Here is a 24,206-nt window from a genome sequence, read left to right as displayed (position 1 = left end):
GCAGTAGCAGAGAAAATGCACAGGTCCCACTGACTCAGTCTCTGAATACACTGGGGTTACCGCTTGATATACGGTGGTTTCATCCTCCCCATTTGCTCAGTCCACAATGTCACACATTACCTGGAAATAATAATTGCTTTTGTGATGTCGTTTCAATAAAATGCCGGTGAAAGGCAAAGTGGAAGCAAAGTAAGAAGACCTGAATAAAAAAAGTTCAGGATTGGGAAGGGAGAAAAAGAAAGAAAGCTACAACCTATGCTAAAGGGATTGAAGGCGGGCATTGCTGGGAGTCCAGCAGCTGTGAAACCTCCCGATAATTCATAAGCTGTTTTACCCAGAAGACCTTTCTTCAATGCTACTTGTAAACATCCTTAGCCATAGGTCTCAGTGCTGTATGAAACACTGGTCACTTCATCTTGGGCTTCATCCTGCCAGTCCACATGTCATCATATTAAGTCAACTAGAAGTCTTGAACTTGCCTACATGAAATACACTTTGTAACAGCAAAAGGGAGAACTTTCAGGTGAGGAGTAGCCTAGTTGTTAGAGCAGCAGGCTACGAACCAGCAAAGCCATGCTTCAGATCCCACTGCCACTCCCTTGTGGTCTTGGGCAAGTCACTTCATCCTCCGTTGCCTCAAATACAAAGTTAGGTGCCTATTTACTAAAGCTTTTCTCCCATTCGATGTCTATGGGGAAAATGCTTAGTAAATGACCATCCATTGCTCCTACCATGTGAAAGGGGCCGGCCAATGGCACCGATAGCTCCTGTCACATGGTAAGGGCAAAGGGCCATCGGGTGCCATTTTGATTAGTGGCAGCCGAGGGCCCGAGAGCGGGAGATCACTCCCGGGACCCCCGCTGGACCACCAGGTACTTTAGGAAAGTTTTGGGGGGGGGGTCGGGAGGGTGGGGAATTCTAAGTAATTACATTTAAAGGGTCGGGGTGTGTTTAGGGGGGTTGTGTGCCCTTTCTCCCCCCCCCAAACGATAAGAAAACCACAAGAAAATTTTGTGGGGTTTTCCTATCACTTTCGGGGACCCCCCGATACTTGACAGATTAGAAAATATCGTATAATATTTTCATCCATCAGAAAAACGATGCACATCCCTACTAACTGCTCCATGTAGCAGTCATTTATTTCATCTAGAAACTTTTCCTCCCTAGCATGTATTGATGTTACATTTGCCAATCAATATTGGGGTAATTGAAAACTCACATTATTACTGTTCTGCCAAATTTATTAGCTTCCATAATCTTTGTTAGCATTTCATTGTCCATCTATTCATTTTGGCTAGGTGGATGGTAGTATACCCACATCACTATACTCTTCCCCATCACATATGGAATTTCCACCTAAAAGGATTCTACTGTGCATTTAGTCTTCTACAGTGTCCCATTGGTTATCCTCCTTCTACCATGTCTCTGAGATACCAGTTATTTTTGTCTCTTCATTCAGTGCTATATATTCTAACTTGCCCATCTTTCTTTTTAGACTTCTGGCATTAGCATGCAGATATGTCAAAGTATGTTTTTTGTTGGTATTAGCAATCTGCTTATCATGACAGGGGTATTTTGGAATCTTTTAACTCAGGTGATGCCTTTCTTATAGGCACATAGCCGGCTAAGTAGTATTTTTCAGGGATGTGCAGAGCAAAATTTTATGTTCATATTTCTTATGTCCGAAAGGGGGTCCCACTTGCGGCCAATATGGACATAAAAAAAATCCAATGAGTTGGGTATATGTACATATGTGCAAAAAAAAAATTTAAACCCCCTCACCCTCCTTAATCCCCCCCCCAGACTTACCACAACTCCCTGGTGATGGAGCGAGGAGTGAGGACGCCATTTCTGCAATCCTTGGCGAGAAGCATGTGACGTCGGCGGCACGTCGAGTGACGCCGGCGTCACGTGATTCCCGGCGAGTTCGCGCCGGACGGCTCGTTCGGCCCAAAAAGAACTTTTGGCCAGCTTGGGGGGGTCAGGAGGCCCCCCCAAGCTGGCCAAAAGTTCTTTTTGGGCCGAACGAGCCGTCCGGCGCGAACTCGCCGGGAATCACGTGACGCCGGCGTCACTCGACGTGCCGCCGACGTCACATGCTTCTCGCCAAGGATTGCAGAAATGACATCCTCACTCCTCGCTCCATCACCAGGGAGTTGTGGTAAGTCAGGGGGGGGGGGATTAAGGAGGGTGAGGGGGTTTATATTTTTATTTTGGCTCAACAATCGCGATTTCCCACATATCGAACATATCTATGTTCGATATGTGGGAAATCCGATCGTTTATGTCAAATCAATTTTTTAAGTTAAAAAAAAATATGAGTTGCGTTTTACTAATGCGGTCAATCCGAATGCACACCCCTAGTATTTTTAGACTGCCTGACTTAGCCAGATATGTACTGGTTTAAGACAGCCTTCTAAGTAGCACTTTTTCCCAGCCTTGTCCAGCTCTTTTACTTAGCTGGGAAAGTTTGACAATTGCTAGAAAGACAAGTAGCACTTTTCAGAATTATCAGGCTAAGCGTCTTGCTGTTACATAAAAACATAGAAATGATGTCAGAAAAGGACCAAATGGTCCAGCCAGTCTGCCCAGCAAGCTTATGGTAGCATCTGCCACGCCATACAGGTCACCCCCATATTTAGTTTCCCAGACTATCAAAGTCAGGGCCCTTGTTGGTTGCTGGATGAGTCCAATTCCCTTTCTCCCCCCCCCCCCCCCCAAACGATAAGAAAACCACAAGAAAATTTTGTGGCGTTTCCCTATCGCTTTCGGGGACCCCCCGATACTTGACGGATTAGAAGCAGAGAGCAATGTTGGAGTTGCATCAAATGTATCAGGCTTATTGGTTAAGGGTATTAACAGCCTCATCAGCAAGTTACCGCCATGTTAATTTGTTTTCCCAGACTGTAAAAATCAATGTCCTTATTGGTTGTTGTCTGAATCTAATTCCCCTTTTCCTGTTTTCCCCCTGCCGTTAAAGCAGAGAACAATAATGGAGTTGCATCAACAGTATAAAGGTTTATTAGTTGATTGGGTAACTACTAGCAAGTTGGCTATCCCCATGCACTCTTTTCTTTATTTCTATCCTCTAGCCTTTAAAGATCCACAGTGTTTATCCCATGCTCCTTTGAAATTTTTCACTGTTTTTTACTTCACCACTTCACCACCTCCTCCAGAATGGCATTTCAGGCATCCACTACCCTCTCTGTGAAGAAATATTTACTGACATTGCTTCTGAGACATCCTCCCTAGAGTTTCATTACATATCCCCTACTTCTACTGATTTCTTTCCAATGGAAAAGGTTTGTCGATTGTGCATCATAAAACCTTTCAGGTATCTGAAGGTCTGTATCATATCTCCCCTGCACCTCCTCTCCTCCAGGGTATATATATTTAGGTTCTTCAATCTCTCTTCCTAAGTCATTTCATGGAGACCCCTCACCATGTCATACAGGTCTTTTGGATTACCGCACCCCAGATGCATTACTCTGCACTTCTTGGCATTGAATCCCAGCTGCCAAATCTTCGACCACTGTTCAAGCTTCCTTAAATCATTTCTTGTTCTCTCTGCTCCTTACGGTGTGTCTACTCTATTGCAGATCTTAGTATCATTTGCAAATAAACAAACTTTACCTTCTATCCCTTCCACAATGTTGATTACAAAAATATTGAACAGAACCAGTCCCAACACCGATCCTTGTGGCACTCCACTTAACTCCATTCTCTCTTCAGAGTAGGTTATATTACCATTACACGCTGACTTCTATCTGTCAACCAGTTTGTAATCCAGGCCACTATCTTGGCACTCACTCCAGAGCTTCTCATTGTATTCACAAGCCTCCTATGCGGGACCGAATCAAACGCTTTGCTGTAATCCAAGTAGATCACATTGAGTGTTCTTCCTCGATTGTATTCTTTAGTTACCCAATCAAAAAAATCAATCAAATTTGTCTGACAGGACCTTCCCAAGGTGAATCCATGCTGCCTCGGGTCCAGCAATCCTCCTGACTGTAGATAGTTCACTATCCTTTCCTTCAGCAGTATCTATTAATTTTCCCAACACCGAGGTGAGTCTAACTGGCATGTAGTTTCCAGCCTCCTCTCTGCACCCACTCTTGTGAAGTGAGACCCCCACCGCTCTTCTCCAATAACTCTGCACTACTCCCATTTCCAGGGATCTATTGAACAGGTCATGCAGCGGATCCGCCAGCATATCTCTTATCTCTCTCAGTATCCTGGGATGAACCTCATCCAGCTCTATGGTCTTGTCCTCTTTTAGTTTTCCTAGCTCTTTCCATACATTCTCTTCTGTAAATAGAATTTCATCTACCCCATCTCCATCTACAGTCTTGTCAACCAGTAACAATCCTTCTCCAGGGTCTTCTTTACTGAACACTGAACTGAAGTATTTGCTTAATATTTCCGCTTTTTCTTCATCTTTCTTCACATAGTGCTCCTCGTCACCTTTCAATTTCACTGTGCCACTTCAGGCCTCCTTTCTTTTTCAGATATATCTGAAAAATGTTTTGTCTCCTTTCTTTACCTCTTTGGCAATTCTTTCTTCCACTTGACATTTTGCTTTCCTGATTTATTTCTTCGTCTGCCTCATTTTTACCAAATATTCTTCCTTTTTTTGAGATCCTTTATACTTCTCGAATGCTGGGATTTTTCCCTTCATTTTTTCAGCCAACTCCTTAAAGAATCATATTGGTTTCTTTTTCTTCCTACTCCTCCTTTCTTTCCTAATGTATAGATTTGTTACATATAGAAACATAGAAATGACAGCAGAAGAAGACCAAACGGCCCATCCAGTCTGCCTAGCAAGTTTCGCACTTTTTTTTTTCTCATACTTTTCTGTTACTCTTGGCTCTTAGTAACCTTTTGGCTCTTTTTCCCTTCCACCCCCATCATTAATGTAGAGAGCAGTGTTGGAACTGCATATAAGTGAAATATTTAGCTTAATTAGTTAGGGGTAGTAACCGCCGTAGTAAGCATAACATAGTCTGGGTAAGCATAACATAGTCTGGGTAAACAAATAAGCTCACGCTTATTTGTTTACCCAGACTATGTAATTCAGTCCTTGTTGGTTGTTGTCTGTATATAGATCCACTTTTCTTCATTCCCCCTGCCGTTGATGCAGAGAGTTATGCTGGATATGCGTGAAGTATCAGTCTTTCTCCTCTGCTGTTGAAGCAGAGAGCTATGCTGGATATGCGTGAAGTATCAGTCTTTCTCCCCTGCACCGTTGAAGCAGAGAGCTATGCTGGATATGCATGAAGTATCAATCTTTCTCCGCTGCCTTTGAAGCAGAGAGCTATGCTGGATATGTGTGAAGTATCAGTCATTCTTCCCTGCCATTGAAGCAGAGAACTATGCTGGATATGCATTGAAAGTGAAGTATCAGGCTTATTTGGTTTGGGGTAGTAACCGCCGTAACAAGCAAGCTACTCCCTGCTTTTTTGTGAATGCAAATCCTTTTTTCCACATTTCCTCTTGCTGTTGTAGCTTAGAGCGATGTTGGAGACACTTTAACCGTGTGTATGTTTATTGAATAAGGGTATTATCTCCAGGTAGTAGCCGTCATTCCTGCGAGCCACCCACTCTTCATTCACGTCCTCTACACTTTATGGATCCACAGTGTTTATCCCACGCCCCTTTTAAGTCCTTCACAGTTCTGGTCTTCACCACTTCCTCCAGAAGGGCATTCCAGGCATCCACCACCCTCTCCGTGAAGAAATACTTCCTGACAAGACAAGGGTCTTCTTCCTCCCTGGAGCTTCAAATCGTGACCCCCGGTTCTGCTGATTTTTTTCTGATGGAAAAGGTTTGTCATTATCTTTGGATCATTAAAATCTTTCAAGTATCTGAAGGTCTGTATCATATCACCTCTGCTCCTCCTTTCCTCCAGGGTGTACATATTTAGATTCTTCAATCAATTGTTGCCTATGTAACATTTGGATTCTTCAATCAATTGTTGCCTATGTAATAGCTCCAGTTATGACTTGTTGGTGTGTGGGCCCTGGGCTGAGGTGAGGGATGGTACCACCCACAGGGAGGAGCCCTATGAACCTCACTGACGGGATATGCGGTCTCAGCGGACGTCAGACACAGCTGTGGAATAGAGTCTTTATTAGAGAGGTAGAAAGGCACAGCCCACGGAGCGGGAGGTGCAGGGAAATTAACATGGTTGGAGCAGAGGGGTACACCCAGAGGGAATACCTCAGACATGGAGATCCGGTAGTGGCCCGCAGAGCGTGGTACACCAAAGAAGTCTCTTTGTAGTGGTGATGTGGTAGTGGCCTGCAGCACAGGGTACATCGGAATGGTTCCTCACTTAGAGATTTCATGGTAGTGGCCCAAGGCATGGGGTACACCGGAGAGGATCCCACAATAAGGCTGGTATAGCAGTGGTTCATGGAGTCAAGGTACTCATAGAGTGGTAGTTCAAGGAGAGGTCCCAGGAAACAGGAACAGACAGCAGTCTAAGGCAGAAGGCTCTCCAAGGAGCAGATAGCCAGAGACAAGGAAGGGCCCCCGAGGAGCGGGTACCCAGAGCCTCTCACCCCAAAGTGCAGAACTGGAACAGGAAGTCCGTAAGAATGAAGCAGATTCAGCAATGAGGGAACTCCTTGCTAACTCGTCAATAGGCAGGGCCAGCCAGCTTAACAATAGCAGAGTGAAGACCTCATCTGGAGGGGACGCCCCCAAGACATGCTTAAGACTGGCCTGTGCGCGTATGCGTGTGTGCGGCTAGGTGATCCCAAAGGCAAGATGGTGGTCGGCAGTGCCCACGCTGTCCCGGGAATGCCAGGATGGTCGTCGGTAGCTGGCAGAGACCACCACTTTCCCAAATGATGACAAGGCAGCAAAGAAAGAGGTGAGCATTAGTGGTGGCAGCCATCTGCGACCATTGGGTATAACAGCTCCTTTTAATTTGGCCCACAGTTGTTCCACCTCACCCATTTTCTCCCAGTCTTCCAGTTCTTCTTCCAGGTACATCCCATTTTGACAAAGTCTGTATTTGTGAAATTCCAAACTTGGGTCTTGGCGTGACTTCTCTGTATCCTATTTGCAATATCAAACCATACTGTCTGATGATCACTACTGCTCAGGTGAGCCCCTATCCAAATATCAGAGATATCATCCCCATTTATGAGCACTAGATTGAGGATCACACCCTCCTTCATGGATTCCATTACCATTTGTTTGAGCAGAGCACCTTGAAGGGCATTCACTATCTCTCTACTTTTTGCAGATTCCACAGAAAGGATGCTCCAATCCACATCTGGAAGATTAAAATCTCCAACAAGCATCACTTCTCCCTTCTCTCAACTTTTGGATGTTCTCGATCAGGTCTCTGACCAGTTCATCTGCTTGGGTTGGAAGCCTCTAGATCACACCAGTAAAACTGGAAGCACCATCTTCTCTTTTTAGGATGGTCCATAATGCTTCTCCTTTAATCCATGTCCCTTGCAATTCAGTTCCTTGGATATTGTTTTTGACAGAAAGAGCTACTCCTCCCTGTTTTTTGCCCTGTCTGTTTTTCCTTATCAAGTTATACCCCAGGATGACTGCATCCCAATCATGAGACTCAGTGAACCATGTCTCCGTAACAGCAGCAATGAGCCTGCAGGTCTGGCATTTTATTGCTCAAACTACGGGGATTTGTGGTCATAGCTTTCCAGCTGCTCTTCCTAGTCACCTTTTCTGTTGTTTCTTTTTTAACTGATTGATATTGTTACTTTTTCTTCCCACTTCCTGTATTGCTTGGTGGCGACATTCCAATTTCACTGGCCAACTCCTGTCACCCCCCACTTTGTAATTTAAATGCCTGTTAATGTATAATCGGAATTTTTTACTTAGCATCCTCTTTCCTGCCTCAGACAAATGTAGGCCATCCTTTCCATATAATCTTTTATTGCTTCATACACGGTCCCAGCCAAATAAGTCATAACTTGTCCAGATAAGTGCAGCTACTTAGCCGAATAAGACAGAACTTGTCCGTCTAAGTAGCAGAAAAGATGCTACTTAGCCAGATAAGTGTGTGCGAATGATAAATATGCATATCTTTACTTCTAGTTTTAACGGGAAGTGCAAATGAATTTACATGCGTAATTTAGACGCGTTTACCCTCCCTCTCCCTGTAAATCAGCTTTTACACATGGAGGTTGGGGGATTTTCTAACATTTGTGCAGCAATGAAATAACCAGTTTTCCTAATTAGTCTACCAGTTTGCCAAGTAGTACATCTGCAGTTTGTGAAGACCTTCCTGGCTCTTCAGCCATAAGTCCCCTTATTTCACCTAAATCCCCCCAGTCATTTTTTCACTTTTAAGTTGTATATGATCACCTACTCCTGATATATGCCAGAAAGGTGTCACATTTCCTTGTATAAATTGCTTATAAAATAGCAGTGTACTCAAGTAAATGTTGGCCCCTCATGGAACACCCCTGGCCTGCCCCTTTTTTACATATGTAAATTTACTTGCTACCCTGATTTATGTGTGTATCATGAGGTTTCTAAAATAGCATATACTCTTGTATATGCTATTGTATACGCATAGGGGCAGATTTTCAAAGGGTTATGCACTTAACCCCGAAAACCTGCTCCTGCGCACGCTGAGCCTATTTTGCATAGACTCGGCGGCGCGCACAAGCCCCGGGACGCGAGTATGTCCCAGGGCTTTGAAAAAGGGGTAGGAAGGGGCGGGGGCGTGCGCGTGGCGCCAGTCCGGGGGCGGGACTGAGGCCTCCGGCACAGCGGCTGTGCCGGGGGATGGTGTGCCGACAGCCGGCCGGCGCGCGCAAGATACACCTGCCACAGGCAGGCGTAAAATGTGAAACAAGGTAGGGGGAATTCAGGTAGAGCTGGGGGGTGAGTTAGATAGGGGAAGGGAGGGGAAGGTGGGGGGAGCGGAAGAAAAGTTCCCTCCGAGGCCTCACCTAGGATTTGGCACGCGCAAGGTGCACAAGTGTGCACCCCCTTGCGTGCGCCAACTCTGGATTTTATAACATGCGCACGCTGCCGCGCGCGCATGTTATAAAATCAGGTATATATTTGTACACGCCAGGTAGCGCGCACAAATGTACCCCATGCGCGCTTCTTTAAAAACTACCCCATAAGTTCTAATTTATACACACGCAACTTTTTAAAATTCACCTTACATTATATAAATCTTCTCAAACATTTAGATCCACTTGACCTAATTTACTAGACATGTGTATGATCCCTGTAGCAGAGTCTTGTGAATGGATGTTTTCAGTGGTTGGCCCTGTGAACTAATATTCCCTTTCCGATGTTTTAAGAAAAGTGCAGTCTTCTAAAACTTTCAGGAAGCAAAAAAAAAAAAGGCATTATTGCTCACTAAAGCTTTTGGTGTATAAGCCTCTTACTGTGCCATCTGGACATATTTTTAACAAAAGAATAACAGAAGTAATTCAGCTTTTTTTTCCTAATTTTAATACTGTTTATTTTTATAACAATTTTTATGAATCTTCTCTTATTTTATGGATGTAATGATGTTGTCTGCTTAGATTAGTAGATAAGTGGAATATAAATATTTAAACATAAATAAAGAAATAAAGTATAGGATACAGAGAATAGGACTGAATGGTTATGTCTCTCCATGGAAAAAGGTAAATAGTGGAGTGCCTCCGGGATCTGTTCTGGGACTGATGCATGTAGCTTTTAATTTCAGCTTGGGCAAGTGAAGCTGTTGCTTGTTTTAGTCTCCACTTGCTGAAACTAACATATCTGGCCAGCACATTCTCCAGCTCCTGCTGCTTGGGGGGGTTTAACCCTAATCCCTTCTCTGACATCACTGCTTATGCCTGTGAAAGGGGCTGTCAAGGACCAGCTGCTTCGTTGATTGACTTCATGTAGCACTTATTTACAACTTGGGTAAGTGAAGCTGTTGCTTGGTTTAGTTTTTCCTTGCTGCAACTGAATTATCCCTGGCCAGCACATTCTCCTACTGAAGTTGCTGCTGCTGCTGCTTGTGGTTTTCGCTAATCCCACCTTCTCCTCCTCTGGCATTATTGCCTGCACCTGTGAAGGAGGCTTGGTCATTCGAGGGACTGCCCCAAAGGGCCACACCTAAGGACTGAGTCCCTTAGTACAAAATCCATGGTACAACGAGCAAATCAAAGAAGTAGAACGGATGCTTAGAAAGAAAGAAAAAGAATGGAAAAAAACCAAAACAACCGAGAATTTAACAAAATACAGAAAACAACTGGCCTACTACAAAAAAGTAACCCTTGAAACTAAAAAGAAATATTTCAGCTCAAAAATAGAAAAGTTTGCAAATAATGCTAGAACCCTATTTAACATAGTTAAAAACCTCACCAGTGACAACACAAACAATCATCTGACCTTACAAGAGAAACAATGCAATGAAGTAGCTCAATTCTTTAAAGATAAAATTGAAAACTTAAGAAAAAAAATCCCTACCACAACCAAACACAAGATTAAAATGCCCACAAGGGACGTCAACATATGGTCAGAGTTTGAAGAAATATCACACATTGAAGTTGAAAACATGATAAAAAAAACTGAACCCTGCCCCTCACTCAATTGACATCATACCTTTAATGGAATTTAAAAAAACTAGCCAACATAGTAGCTCCAACTCTAACTAAAATCATCAACCTTTCCCTAGATGAAGGGTCAATGCCAGATACCCTGAAAGGAGCCATAATCAAACGAATCATTAAGAAAAAGAACCTTGACCCCCTAACTCTGAGTAACTATAGACCAGTTTCCAACTTACCCCTAATAGCCAAACTAATTGAAAAAACAGTCCAAAAACAATTATCAAACCACTTAGAAAGTAATAACATATTATATCCTGCACAACATGGATTCCGCAAACATTACAGTACTGAGACACTACTACTAGCCCTATCAGACAATATCTTAAGAGGCTTTGATATAAGAACACATTACATTCTGGTGCTGTTAGATCTCTCTGCAGCTTTTGACACTGTAAACCACAAAATACTAATCAATAGACTAAAAGAAATAGGACTCAATAACAAAACAATAAACTGGTTTGAGTCATACTTAAGCAATAGATGTTTCCAAGTACAAATCAAAAACACACTATCAGACAAAGTCAAACTACAAACAGGAGTCCCACAGGGATCACCCTGTCCGCAACTCTCTTCAACATTTACCTCCTCCCAGTATGTCACCTACTCGCAGGACTTGGAATCATACATTGCATATATGCAGATGACATACAACTACTGTTACCCATCGTAAACACTATTGAAGAAACAATGAAACTAGCCAATATGTATCTTGAAATAATCAAGCAGCTCCTAAATCAAATGGAACTCATAATAAACATTGATAAAACTGAATTCTTACACCTAGAACAAAAAAATGTACACCCTATACAACCTACAATAGCAATAAAAGTACGGAATCTAGGGGTAATAATGGACCCTGAGCTAAACATGAAACACATCTTACAGAAATTAAAAGAAGGTTATGCCAAACTAATGGTCCTTAGAAGACTAAAACCCCTACTAACGCTGAACAATTTTTGCACAGTTCTACAGGCAATGATATTCGCGAGCATAGACTACTGTAACTCTCCACTATTAGGGCTACCTCAAATTACTATTAGACCACTCCAAATATTGCAAAATTCCGCTGCTAGAATTTTGACAGGCAAAAAGAAAAGAGACCCCATCACAGGAACACTTGCTGAACTACACTGCTTCCAATTGAACAAAGAATACAATACAAGGCACTGTGTATAATTCATAAACTAATCCATGATGAAAAAGCCAACTGGCTTAACACAGCTCTGCGCGTACATGTACCACACAGAAACCTGAGATCTGATAATAAGGCCCTACTAACTGTCCCTTCTGTTAAATCAGCACACCTCACTCAAGTAAGGGAGAGAGCACTGTCACTGGCTGGACCTGTCCTATGGAACTCCATGCCACTTGAAATAAGGCTGCAGACAAATTTGAAACTATTTAAAACTAATCTGAAAACATGGCTTTATAAACAAGCTTTCTTGAAAGACAAAGAGAAGGAGGCAAACAGTCGCTAGATAAGGACGCACCAAGCAATCAGTTTTTTCTTTTATATCTCCAAATACATATTAACATAGATTTGAACCGCTTTACAGCTTCCTAACCAACATATAAGCTTTATTCAACACATAGTTTCTATTATTAAAATGTTACAGTTCTATGTTGGAACATGTTTAATTTATAATCTATACCAATTATAGTTTTTCTTTTTGTGCCTTTCTGTGAACCGTTGTGATGGTGAATTAACTTAACGACGGTATAGAAGAGTTTTTAAATAAATAAATAAATAAAATACATACATTTTGTGTATCCATTAATGTGCCTGTTTTTGTGAGGATATGAACTTTATTTTATTGTTTAACCCTCAGTCAGTATCTGTCATGATCTACTGAAATCATGTTCATTTAAGTTGTCTTAGGGAAAGGGAGATACTCAAGTGGCTTTTCTAGGAAGGCTAAACTGAGTCCTAAATGGGAATGTACTCTTGTTTATCCATCTTCTCATGCTATCTCAAATTCTCAAATATCAATGTATTGTCTCATGACATGATCATGATAGGCTGTATTAATGCCTGTTCTGCAAAGAATAATTGGAAGTTGCTTTCTGTGTTACTGTTAGATTATCATTTGGGCAATTTGTGAATAACTAAGACCAAAACATAGTAATTCAATTGTGCCCACCTGGGTTTTCTTATCATCAGCTAAGGATGGGTAAGAAGATGGAGAAGTGTTAATTTTTCATAGGGAAGACATGATCCTTGAGCATCTAACTTTTGCCTCCATTAAAGAAAGTGAGGTCCTGGTTCTTAGGGTACAAACTCAAAGGTGAATTTTAAGACCCACTCGCGTGTGCACATGTCCGTTCATTTGCCGGCTCGCATACATGGACACGGTGATTTTATAACATATGCATGTATACACACGCCTGTTATAAAATTGGCTATACGCTCGTACATGTGTGCATGATTCCATATTGATGCGCATGTGCATGCAAATGCCACCTCAATCTTGTAAGTGTGTGTGTGTGTGGGGGGGGGTTGAGCAGATACGCACGCTGATTCAATTACCTGTTTCCCCAGTTCATTCTCAGTTCGCTCTGGTAAAGGAGAGAACTTCCTAAACTCCCTAGCTAACTTCCCTTCCTTTTACCCTATTAGCCCCAACCTTTACAACCCCACTGACTAGCCTAGTTTTTTTTGTTTCCCGACTTACATGCTGTCACAGCAGAAGTAAATTTGCATGGATAGGGGCCTCAGCATACTGGTGTGCTTAAATTCTTACACACTGGTTTCACTCATATTTCCTGGAAGCCCATGCTCCACCCAGACCACGTCCACATCTCATCCCTTTTATGAAAAAAATGTTTATTCACATATCGGGAGATACGAGTGTACCCAGGCACCTATTAAAATTGGCGTGGTGCACGCCAGGCTGATACCCAAACATATCTCCCAGTTTTGGTGCACATAGCTCTTTTAAAATTCACCCATAATATATATAACCCTTCTTGTGCCACTACTGAGAAAATTCTTATGCTCGCCGAAGACCTTGTTACTTTGTATCTACATTTTAAGGATATCATCAATACAGGTAATTTTAATGTTCACATAGATGAAGATCACTTTGGTATGTGGCAGAGTTTCTTTCAGCATTTTTAGTTTCAAGTCTCTCAACTTGTTCAGGCACCTACTCATAACGCAGGACACATTCTTGATTTAATATTTGTTTCTGAATCATATTTAGTTTATAATAGCATCACATCTCCAAATGTTTCCCTTGGTTGGACCAGTTTTTCATTTGTACTAGCCTTTCATTGCCCAAGATTATTCAATCTAAAGTAATGTATTCAGAACTAGTAATTAGAAATGCCATTAATAGTTCAGCCTGTGATACACAATGGAAGTTATTAGAATGGTCTAATAAAACAGTGGATGCTCTGTCATTGTTTGAGTTTCTTAATATGCATCTCTATGAAATATTGGACAAAATTACTCCATTAAAATTTGTTAGTATTAAAAAGGTTTGGCCACATGTACCATGGTATTCTCAAAAACTGGTACTTCTTAGAAGGATAATGCGGAAGGTAGAGCAACTGTGGTTTAACAATCCCATAGTCTCATTGAAAGTGCTGTTTAAGACTACATTTGGACAGTATAAGATTGCCTCTGATGCAGTCGGAGACTGTATTTTTCCACATAATTATGTAATAGGAATGTGAACCAGGCTTCTGACGATTGAAAATATCGTATGATATTTTAAAAATCGTCAGAAATCGGGGGCTCCCCGAAACCGATAGGAAAACCCCACAAAATTGTTCATGGGGGTTCTCTTATCGTTTTGGGGGAGGACGGGAAAAACGGCACACAAAAATAACCCCTAAACCCACCCTGACCCTTTAAAACTAATCCCTTAGCTTCCCCCACCCTCCTGACCCCCCCAAAAAATTTTACAGGTACCTGGTGGTCCAGTGGGGGTCCTGGAAGCGATCTCCCGCTCTCGGCCTGTCGGCTGCCACTAATCAAAATGGCACTGATGGCCCTTTGCCCTTACCATGTGACAGGGTATCCGTGCCATTGGCCGGCCCCTGTCACATGGAGGGAGCACTGGATGGCCGGCGCTATCACTGGATGGCAGCGGTGCCATCACTGGATGGCCGGCACCAGCACTGGATGGCAGACCCCAAAAAGTAAATATTGGGTTTTTTGGACGAGTAGTTCTGGGCGATATATTATCAATAGATGGCTGTGAGGGTCTGTGATAGGGTTTTTAAAAGGTTTATCTTTATTAAATGTTATAAAAATATGCAAGGTCACACAAACATTATAAGAGATTTCAAAAAGAAAAAAAATACATAAGGAAAAACAAATTAATTATCACAAAATATAAACCTCAAGCTGAGAACCACAAAATATGGCAGCTCATAAAGAGAAAGGCCAATAATCAGTTACTATCCACTACCAGCTGAGCAAGTTAGCCAGATAGACTTATCCAATTAACTTGCCCAAAATAGTCAGCTATGTAAGAGTTAGCTGGATATGTTTATTCATCTAACTATAGACAGTCAAAAAAACTGTCCGAGAGCTACCCAGCTAACTAAGCTGTATAAGTAAATCTACAGCTCCAATACTAAATTTTCAAAAGGGAAACTTTGATAAAATAAGGAAAATAGTTAGAAAAAAAACTGAAAGGTGCAGCTGCAAAGGTTAAAACTGTTCAACAGGCATGGATATTGTTTAAAAATACAATCCTAGACACGCAGTCCAGATGTATTCCACGCATTAAGAAAGGTGGAAGGAAGGCAAAACGATTACCGGCATGGTTAAAAGGGGAGGTGAAAGAGGCTATTTTAGCCAAAAAAAATCCTTCAAAAATTGGAAGAAAATAGGAAAAAGCATAAGCATTGTCAAGTTAAGTGTAAAACATTGATAAGACAGGCAAAGAGAGAATTTGAACTGAAGTTGGTCGTAGAGGCAAAAACTCATAATAAAAACTTAAAAAAATATATTCAAAGCAAGAAACCTGTGAGGGAGTCAGATTGGACTGTTAGATGACCAAGGGGTTAAAGGGGCTCTTAAGAACATAAGAACATGCCATACTGGGTCAGACCAAGGGTCCATCAAGCCCAGCATCCTGTTTCCAACAGTGGCCAATCCAGGCCATAAGAACCTGGCAAGTACCCAAAAACTAAGTCTATTCCATGTTACTGTTGCTAGTAATAGTGGTGGTTATTATCTGAGTCAACTTAATTAATAGCAGGTAATGGACTTCTTCTCCAAGAACTTATCCAATCCTATTTTAAACACAGCTATATTAACTGCACTAACCACATCTTCTGGCAACAAATTCCAGAGTTTAATTGTGCGTTGAGTGAAAAAGAACTTTCTCCGATTAGATTAAATGTGCCACATGCTAATTTCATGGAGTGCCCCCTAGTCTTTCTATTATCCGAAAGAGTAAAAAACTGATTCACATCTACCTGTTCTAGACCTCTCATGATTTTAAACACCTCTATCATATTCCCCCTCAGTCGTCTCTTCTCCAAGCTGAAAAGTCCTAACCTCTTTAGTCTTTCCTCATAGGGGAGCTGTTCCATTCCCTTTATCATTTTGGTCACCCTTCTCTGTACCTTTTCCATCGCAATTATATCTTTTTTGAGATGCGGCGACCAGAATTGTACACAGTATTCAAGGTGTGGTCTCACCATGGAGCGATACAGAGGCATTATGACATTTTCCATTTTATTCACCATTCCCTTTCTAATAATTCCCAACATTCTGTTTGCTTTTTTTGACTGCTGCAGCACACTGAACCGACAATTTCAATGTGTTATCCACTATGACGCCTAGATCTCTTTCTTGGGTAGTAGCACCTAATATGGAACCTAACATTGTGTAACTATAGCATGGGTTATTTTTCCCTATATGTATCACCTTGCACTTGTCTACATTAAATTTCATATGCCATTTTGATCCCCAATTTTCCAGCTTCACAAGGTCTTCCTGCAATTTATCACAATCTGCTTGTGATTTGCAGAAAGACTAAATACATTCTTTGCTTCTATGTTTACTAATGAGGATGTTGGGAAGATACCAGTTTTAGAGATGTTTTTCAAGGGTGATAAGTCAGATGTACTGAACCAAATCACTGTGATTCTGGAAGATGTAGTAGATAATTGACAAACTAAAGAGTAGAAAATCACCTGGACAGCTGGTATGCATCCTAGGGTTCTGAAGGAACTAAAAAATGAAATTTCAGATCTATTAATTAAAATGTGTAACCTATCATTAAAATCATTCATTGTACCTGAAGACTGGATTGTGGACAATATTTAAAAAGGGATCCAGGAAGAATCCAGGAAACTATAGATCAGTGAGCTTGACTTCAGTGCCAGGAAAAATAGTGGAAACTATTCTAAAGATTAAAATCACAGAGCATATAGAAAGACATGGTTTAATGGAACACAGTCAACATGGATTTTCCCAAGGAAAGTCTTGCCTCACAAAGCTGCTTCATTTTTTAAAGGGGTTAATAAACATGTGGATAAAAGTGAACTGGTAGATGTAGTGTATTTGGATTTTCAGAAGGCATTTGCAAAGACTCTCATGAGAGACTTCTAAAAAAACTAAAAAGTCATAGGATAGGAGTTGTTGTCCTTTTGTGGATTACAAACTGGTTAAAAGACATGAATTAGGGAGTAGGATTAAATGGTCAATTTTCTCAGTGGGAAAGGATAAACAGATCAGGGATCTGTACTTGGACTGGTGTTTTTCAATATATTTATAAATGATCTGTAAAGGAATATGACAAGTGAGGTTATCAAATTTGCAGATGATACAAAATTATTCAGAGTAGTTAAATCACAAGCGGATTGTGATACATTGCAGGAGGACCTTGCAAGACTTGAAGATTGGGCATCGAAATGGCAGATGAAATTTAATGTGGACAAGTGCAAGGTGTTGCATATAGGGAAAAATAGCCCTTGCTGTAGAAACACAATGTTAGGTTCCATATTAGGAGCTACCACCCAGGAAAAAGATGTAGGTATCATAGTGGATAATACTTAGAAACCGTTGGCTAAGTGTGCTGCAGCAGTCAAACAAGCAAACAGAATGTTAGGAATTATTAAGAAGGGAATGGTTAACAAAACGGAAAATGTCATCATGCCTCTGTATCGCTCCATGGTGAGACCACACCTTGAATACTGTGTACAATTCTGGTCGCCGCATCTCAAAAAATATATAGTTGCGATGGAGAAGGTACAGAGAAGGGCAACCAAAATGATAAAGGGGATGGAACAGCTCCTCTATGAGGAAAGGCACAAGAGGTTAGGGCTGTTCATCTTGGATAAGAGACGGCTGAAGGGGGATATGATAGAGGTCTTTAAAATAATGAGAGCTCTTGAACTAGTAGATGTGAATTGGTTATTTACACTTTTAGATAATAGAAGGACTAGGGGGCACTCCATGAAGTTAGCAAGTAGCACATTTAAGACTAATTGGAGAAAATTCTTTTTTCACTCAACGCACAATTGAGCTCTGGAATTTCTTGTCAGAGGATGTGGTTAGTGCAGTTAGTGTAACTGGGTTTAAAAAAGGTTTGGATAAGTTTGTGAAGTCCATTAACTGCTATTAATCAAGTTGACTTAGGGAATGGCCTCTGCTATTACTGGCATCAGTAACATGGGATCTTCTTAGCGTTTGGGTACTTGCCAGGTTCTTGTGGCCTCACCCCTTCTCCACAACCCCCAACTCATAAAAACCACTGTTGGTAGTATAGTGTTTCCCCCCAGACCTCTGTTGTGGTTCATTGAAATAATAATGCTTAAAACCACTAGCAGTAGAGAAACATTTTTTTATTAAATGCTATAAAATAATATAAATCTTAGGCACACAAGGCACCAGCATAAACTCCCTCTCTACTGATAATGAAGCATTGTTGTATATTTCCAACCACTAAGCTAGGTTACATAATTGTCAACATTTCTATGATTGGCTTTCTATTATAATATAAACTAATAATCTGAATGGCTGTATAGTAATTTACTCTTATTCCCCAAGTTAATTAATCCTCATCTATTATGCAAATGTTTTCTTGGAATTTTGTGGCATTTGATTGTATGATAATTCCATTTTGTATGATAATTGCATATTTTGTAAACCGTTATGATGGCTCTACCGAATAACGGTATATAAAACTCTACAAATAAATAAATAAATAAATTAGCAGCCTTGTCTGTTCTAAGAATGATTTTTATAACTTTAGATGGAATGTCAACCTATCTTCTCATTGTTCTAGATACGTTTCTATGACTTTGTGCTCCAGATCTTTTCACAATTTTATCTAGCTTACAACATCCAATTGTCTAGATAAACAACTACAAGGTTGTACCACAAATGTCATTTGTTAAAGGCTGCCTATGATTAAAAATTAAAAATGTAGGAGAATAGGAATAATTACTTCTTGTGTGATGTGTCAAAAAGTGTTTTTCTGAGACTGAGGGTCTATGAGCACTCACATTACCCCCAAGCTTTAAAAAAAAGTTATTAGTATAGTGGTCCCTCTCCCGGACCGCCCTCCCATACCCCATTACCTTAAAGAAGGCATCCATGGTCTTCTTCAGGATCTGGGGCACCTCCTAGCCACAGGCCTGGTCAGCACCATATTCCACAATGGCACCGAACAGGCCTTGTCCCTGTCACATGATGGAAGCACCGGGAGTGAGGAAGTGGGTCCCTTATTCCCAGCAGGGTCTTTCAGGTATAAGGAGGGGGGGGGGGGGGAGATTGGGGAGGGTCGGTTGGGATGGGGGTGGCTTCGTATATTAGCACTGAGGGTGTGTGAAGATCCGCTGCCGCCCAACACCCCCGATACACTGGAACATGGCTGGGACTTCCGCCTCTTGCCCCGCCCTGCAGGGTTTCAGGGCTCTCTTTGACAAAACTTGAAGGGAAAGGTGTATGAAAGTCCGTGCGCCTCTGTGCGAGGCTAAAAAAACCAAACACTCTTTATCCACAAGCAGCTCGGATAAGACAGGGAGTGCCCAATCCTTCTCCTTGGAGCAGTGGACAGGGTTTCTCCCTTCTTGCAAATGAGGTAAACTTTCTTTCAGCGCCTGCCTACTGGTAGGTCTTCCTCCACAAGGAGTGAAGCCGTTGCTTGGGGGTGTGTGTATTTTTTTCTCTCTTCTCTTTACACCATAGCTCTGCTCAGCACACGGGTTTGCAAAGCAACAAACACAAAAAAAAACCCCTTACAGTTAATCATAGTCTTCTTCCAAGGAATGAAATCGTTTTTTTCTTTTGGATTATAGCACTGCTCAGTACATAGGTTTGCAAAGCTACAAACACAAAAAGCTAAGCTGAGCAGTTTTAAACACCTCCCATTTGTGGTAGGGCTTGACTACCCCCAAACAAATTCTTTAACTGAGGTCAGCTCTCCCACAACCTCCCGCAGACACCTTTCTTGCTCCAAAGTGTGCTGTACCTGAATGCAATTTCTTTTCTTTTCCACTTTATAAGTCCCTTGGCTCACTCAGTTTCCATAGCCTCGTCACTAACTTCCTTCTCCGAAGGGTGGGCTTGTCTCCTTCCTCCTCCTGGCTCTCTCCTGCTGGAATGAACTCCATCTCCTCCTCTTCATCTTCCGGTGCACCTGGTAGCTCCTCCCTTCCCTGGGTGGGCCCTTCTGGCTCTCGTCCTGATTCCTCCCGGTGGGACCGGCCCTTTCCTTGCCACTGGACGATCCAAGGTGTCCCTCTTGGCTGGGGAGGACCTATCCGATTAGCTGGTTCCTCCCTCCACAGAGATACCCCCTTTGCCTCCGCCCCAGGATTCCTTTAAGTTATTTCTTAAACTAGTGCTGCCTGATACTACCCAGGGTTGACAGCTTCTCCTGTTTTCCTCTGGCAGTTTGCTGGGCTGGTGCGAAAGCCTCACTCCTTCACAGGGTGGCAAGGGAAAAAAAACATTGGGGTACAGGGGATGGAAGCCCAGGCCTGAAAACCTCTAGTTTATACCACATTGAAAAGGTTGACAAGGTGTAAAAAACCCAATCACCAAACAGAGAACTATGTTATTGCAATGTACACTGGTGTCCGGTATCACTAATGTGAGCTAAAAGCATATGTTGGTTATAGCTTGAATATTCATGTGTACCGTGTTAATTTTTATAATTCCTGTGAAATGTGAGTGCTCCCAAATAAAATCTTCTTACATTTTTATAAAATTTTTATATCATGAAAAATTTAGCTTATTAAGCTATTTATTAGATGATGTATAAATTGTCTATAGGTCACTCTCTCCCTCGCTGTCAACCCACTTCGCCTGTTTTTAAAAAGAAGTCTCCACACTTATCTTGTTACAATGCAGGACAAAGCCATCGCTAATTTCGTTTGATTGACTTCTGCGAAAAATGGGGTCGTCTGCCCGACTCTGTCCGTGTTTCGACGAGAACAATCTTCCTCAGGGACTAGGAGAGATTTAAGATGTCATGTCTGCTCCAAGGAGTTGCAAGGCCCTTAGGTGGGCATCCAACATCCTGAGCACCTTCTTTTGGTAGGCATGCAAAGCTCTCTGCTCTGCCGCCATCCCCTCCAGAAAAGCTGCAAATTCTCGCTTGCTGAGAGGCTCATCATCAGAAGCATTTGCTCCTGATGATGAGCCTCTTGGCTGCTGAGCTGAGGAGGGATGAAGCATAGGGCCATGCATATCTACCTCAGTCAGCAAAGGCTGGCCGGTCTGGGTCTCTTCATCCCTAAATCCCAGGGCAAAATGGGGAGGAGGCCCTATGGGAAGGGGAAAGGGGTCAGGAGACCAGCTGGAGGCCCGGGCTGTCCCTCTTCTCAGAAGGGTGGCTCGATCACAGCTGCTTCCTCCATAGGTGGAACATGACATCTTAAATCTCTCCTAGTCCCTGAGGAAGACGGTTCTCGCCGAAATACTGACAGTGTCGGGCAGACGGCCCCATTTTTCGCAAAAGTCAATCAAACGAAATTAGCGATGACTTTGTCCTGGATTGTAACAAGTGTGGAGACTTCTTTTTAAAAACAGGCGAAGTGGGTTGACCGCGAGGGAGAGAGTGACCTTTAGACAATTTATACTTCATCTAATAAATAGCTTAATAAGCCAAATTTTTCATGATATAAAATTTTTTAAAACACTTAAGATTTTATTTGGGAGCACTCACATTTCACAGGAATTATAAAAATTAAAACGGTACACACGAATATTCAAGCTATAACCAACATATGGTTATAGCTCATATTAGTGATACCGGACACCAGTGTACATTGCAATAATATAATTCTCCGTTTAGCGATTGTTTTGAACATAATAGGGAGGACTTGCAAGGTCACGTGGCTTGTGGTTTAAGGTGTAAAAAAACCAACATGGCCAAACTTGATGGGGTTTGTTTTTTTTTTTTTGGTGGGGGGGGGGGGGGGAGGAAGGAGATCAGGCCACTGGCCCTTTCATGTCCTTTTTTTTTTTTTTTTGACAGCGCCTCTTAGCCGGATATCCTTTAAAGATATCCGACTAAGTAGGAACTTTTATCCTACTGAATATACGGGACAATTTATCCAGCTAAGTTTAGCTGGATAACTTGTCCACTAAAGATCCTACTAAATATTGGCCTCTTAATTAATTTTTTACCCCTTTTAGCAGGGCCGCCTTGATTGGCAGTCCCAGAGTGGGGAGAAGGGGTCAAGTTAGACCTGCAGTCACATTTTTTTACTTTTTGAGTCATTTTATGTTTTGGTTGCAGGGCCCTTTAAAACTACCATGGGAACATCGGAACCCACGTTAGGGTCTCGATGCTCCCGTGGTAGATTAGTGATTCCCCAAAAGCTGTAGATAAAATAACGTCGCTGACAAATTGCTAAGTCAGCCATGTTATTTTATTTACATAGGATTAGCCATGCATGAGCTGCTTTGCACAGATTTTCAAAATTCATGCAAGCAAATTCCAAGCAAAGCAGCTCATTGTAATGTGGGAGGGAATCTGGCCTAAAGTATGCCCTTTATTACGAATATCATGCATTATCACTTTGATAAGGCTATATTGCACGGTATACAGCATTCATCGCATAATATACTCTGTTTAACATGTGTTATAGCCCTAACACAGCTTAATAAATCTCCCTATACGTTAGCCAGTTAAGTAGCTCTGTTTTGCATCATCCCTGTCCCACCATTCACTTATCTAGCTTATTGTATAGCCAGATAAGCGATTAGCTGGCTAAGTGGCAACCACTCAGTGTATCCATATATTCAAACAGCACCACTTAGCTACGTAAATGGGAACTTAACCTGTTAAATGATGCTGAATGTCATCCTCATGAAGTCCAATATTTGCCCAGAAGTAAGTAGATCCATGCCTTTATGAAAGCAAAATACAATGCAAGAGGAAGAAAAAACCTAAGGATTAAGGATTGGTTAATTCCACAGAAGAAAAGAACTAAGCGCTGCAGACATCTGCGATTCAGGAAGAGACAAATCAAGTTTAGTTAAAAACTCTGACAATTGATTAGGGTCCCAAAAAGTATAGTGAAAATCTTTATATACAATACATCATCTGGCAGGATATCTGAGAATAAAAGTTGCCCTCTTTTTTTTTGTATTGTTAGAAATTTTTATGTTTGAATTAAATCATATGAGAAACATCTGGAGACACTCTTATCCTTAGGCAAAGCACAAAAAATAGACACATTATCAAATTATCAGGCTGCAAGATGAGAGTAGCCAGCAAAGTCCCTTTTGAAGCTGCAGTAACAGTCAATGTCTCAAGCTTTTGAGTAATAGAAAATGTTTATAAAGGAGAAGAAACTTTAGCAGCATAAATTGACTTAGCAATAGGTGGCAGAATCTCATGAGAGAAATTAAAACAATCTACTAAATAGTTTTTAAATAACACCTGAAACATTACTAAAATGTGGAAAGTTAATAAGTCTAATATTTTGCTGACAAATCAAATTCTGCAGTCTCAGCTCTTCTAGAAATAATCATGTTGTCTTTAGCCACCGAAGTTTTATAGGAATCAGATTCTCCTACTTTCTGAAACAAAATAGCATTCAATTCTGCAAGAGACTGAACAATACTTTTTGTTATTTCCATCTTACCTTACATCAACTGAAAGTTAATTTGAGATCCACAATGTCATTTACCAAATCCTCACACAGAAGCTCTGTATCCTCACCCAATAATTAAATCAATCTAAACAGAGAGGATATATTCAATATATTTTATCCTATTTTTATTGCTATTTTAATGTTTTAATAACAAATCAATAGGAACAACACCATCAGTAATAGTGCAACTGTAGTCTAATCCACCGCCTCTTGCCACGCAATGGGCCGCAGGCAATTTCAGCAGTTTGTCAAGCACTCTGTTTTTAATCATTTGATGTTGTTCCTCATTTTACTCATAACATTTTATTCAATTTAATTAAAAAAAAATTTTAGTTTTTATTTTTTACCCCCAAACCAAAAAGACTATTGTGTACTAAATCCTAAAATTTATAATTTAATGTCACTAACAACACTACATTTTAATATCATTCAATCCTAAGAGTTATGTATTCAACCGCCCTATAGATTTTACTTCAAAACTGTCACTATCACAATCGCTGTAGATTTTTATCATGTCATTTTGTCCTGAAG

General features: G+C 41.3%; 1 long non-coding RNA gene across 1 annotated transcript in view; it reads right to left on the bottom strand.

Annotated features, from left to right (window-relative positions):
- The window catches only part of LOC115085574, a 38,493-nt gene extending 18,220 nt beyond the window's left edge, over positions 1-20,273 (bottom strand). Inside the window, exon 1 of the long non-coding RNA XR_003854898.1 lies at positions 20,036-20,273. This is a non-coding gene — a long non-coding RNA (uncharacterized LOC115085574). The remainder of the gene's footprint in view (positions 1-20,035) is intronic.
- Between the last annotated feature and the right edge of the window lie 3,933 nt (positions 20,274-24,206).

This window comes from Rhinatrema bivittatum, chromosome 2 (genome assembly GCF_901001135.1).
Source record: "Rhinatrema bivittatum chromosome 2, aRhiBiv1.1, whole genome shotgun sequence".
Lineage (NCBI taxonomy): Eukaryota > Metazoa > Chordata > Amphibia > Gymnophiona > Rhinatrematidae > Rhinatrema > Rhinatrema bivittatum.
This window is presented reverse-complemented; position numbering and strand designations above follow the sequence as displayed.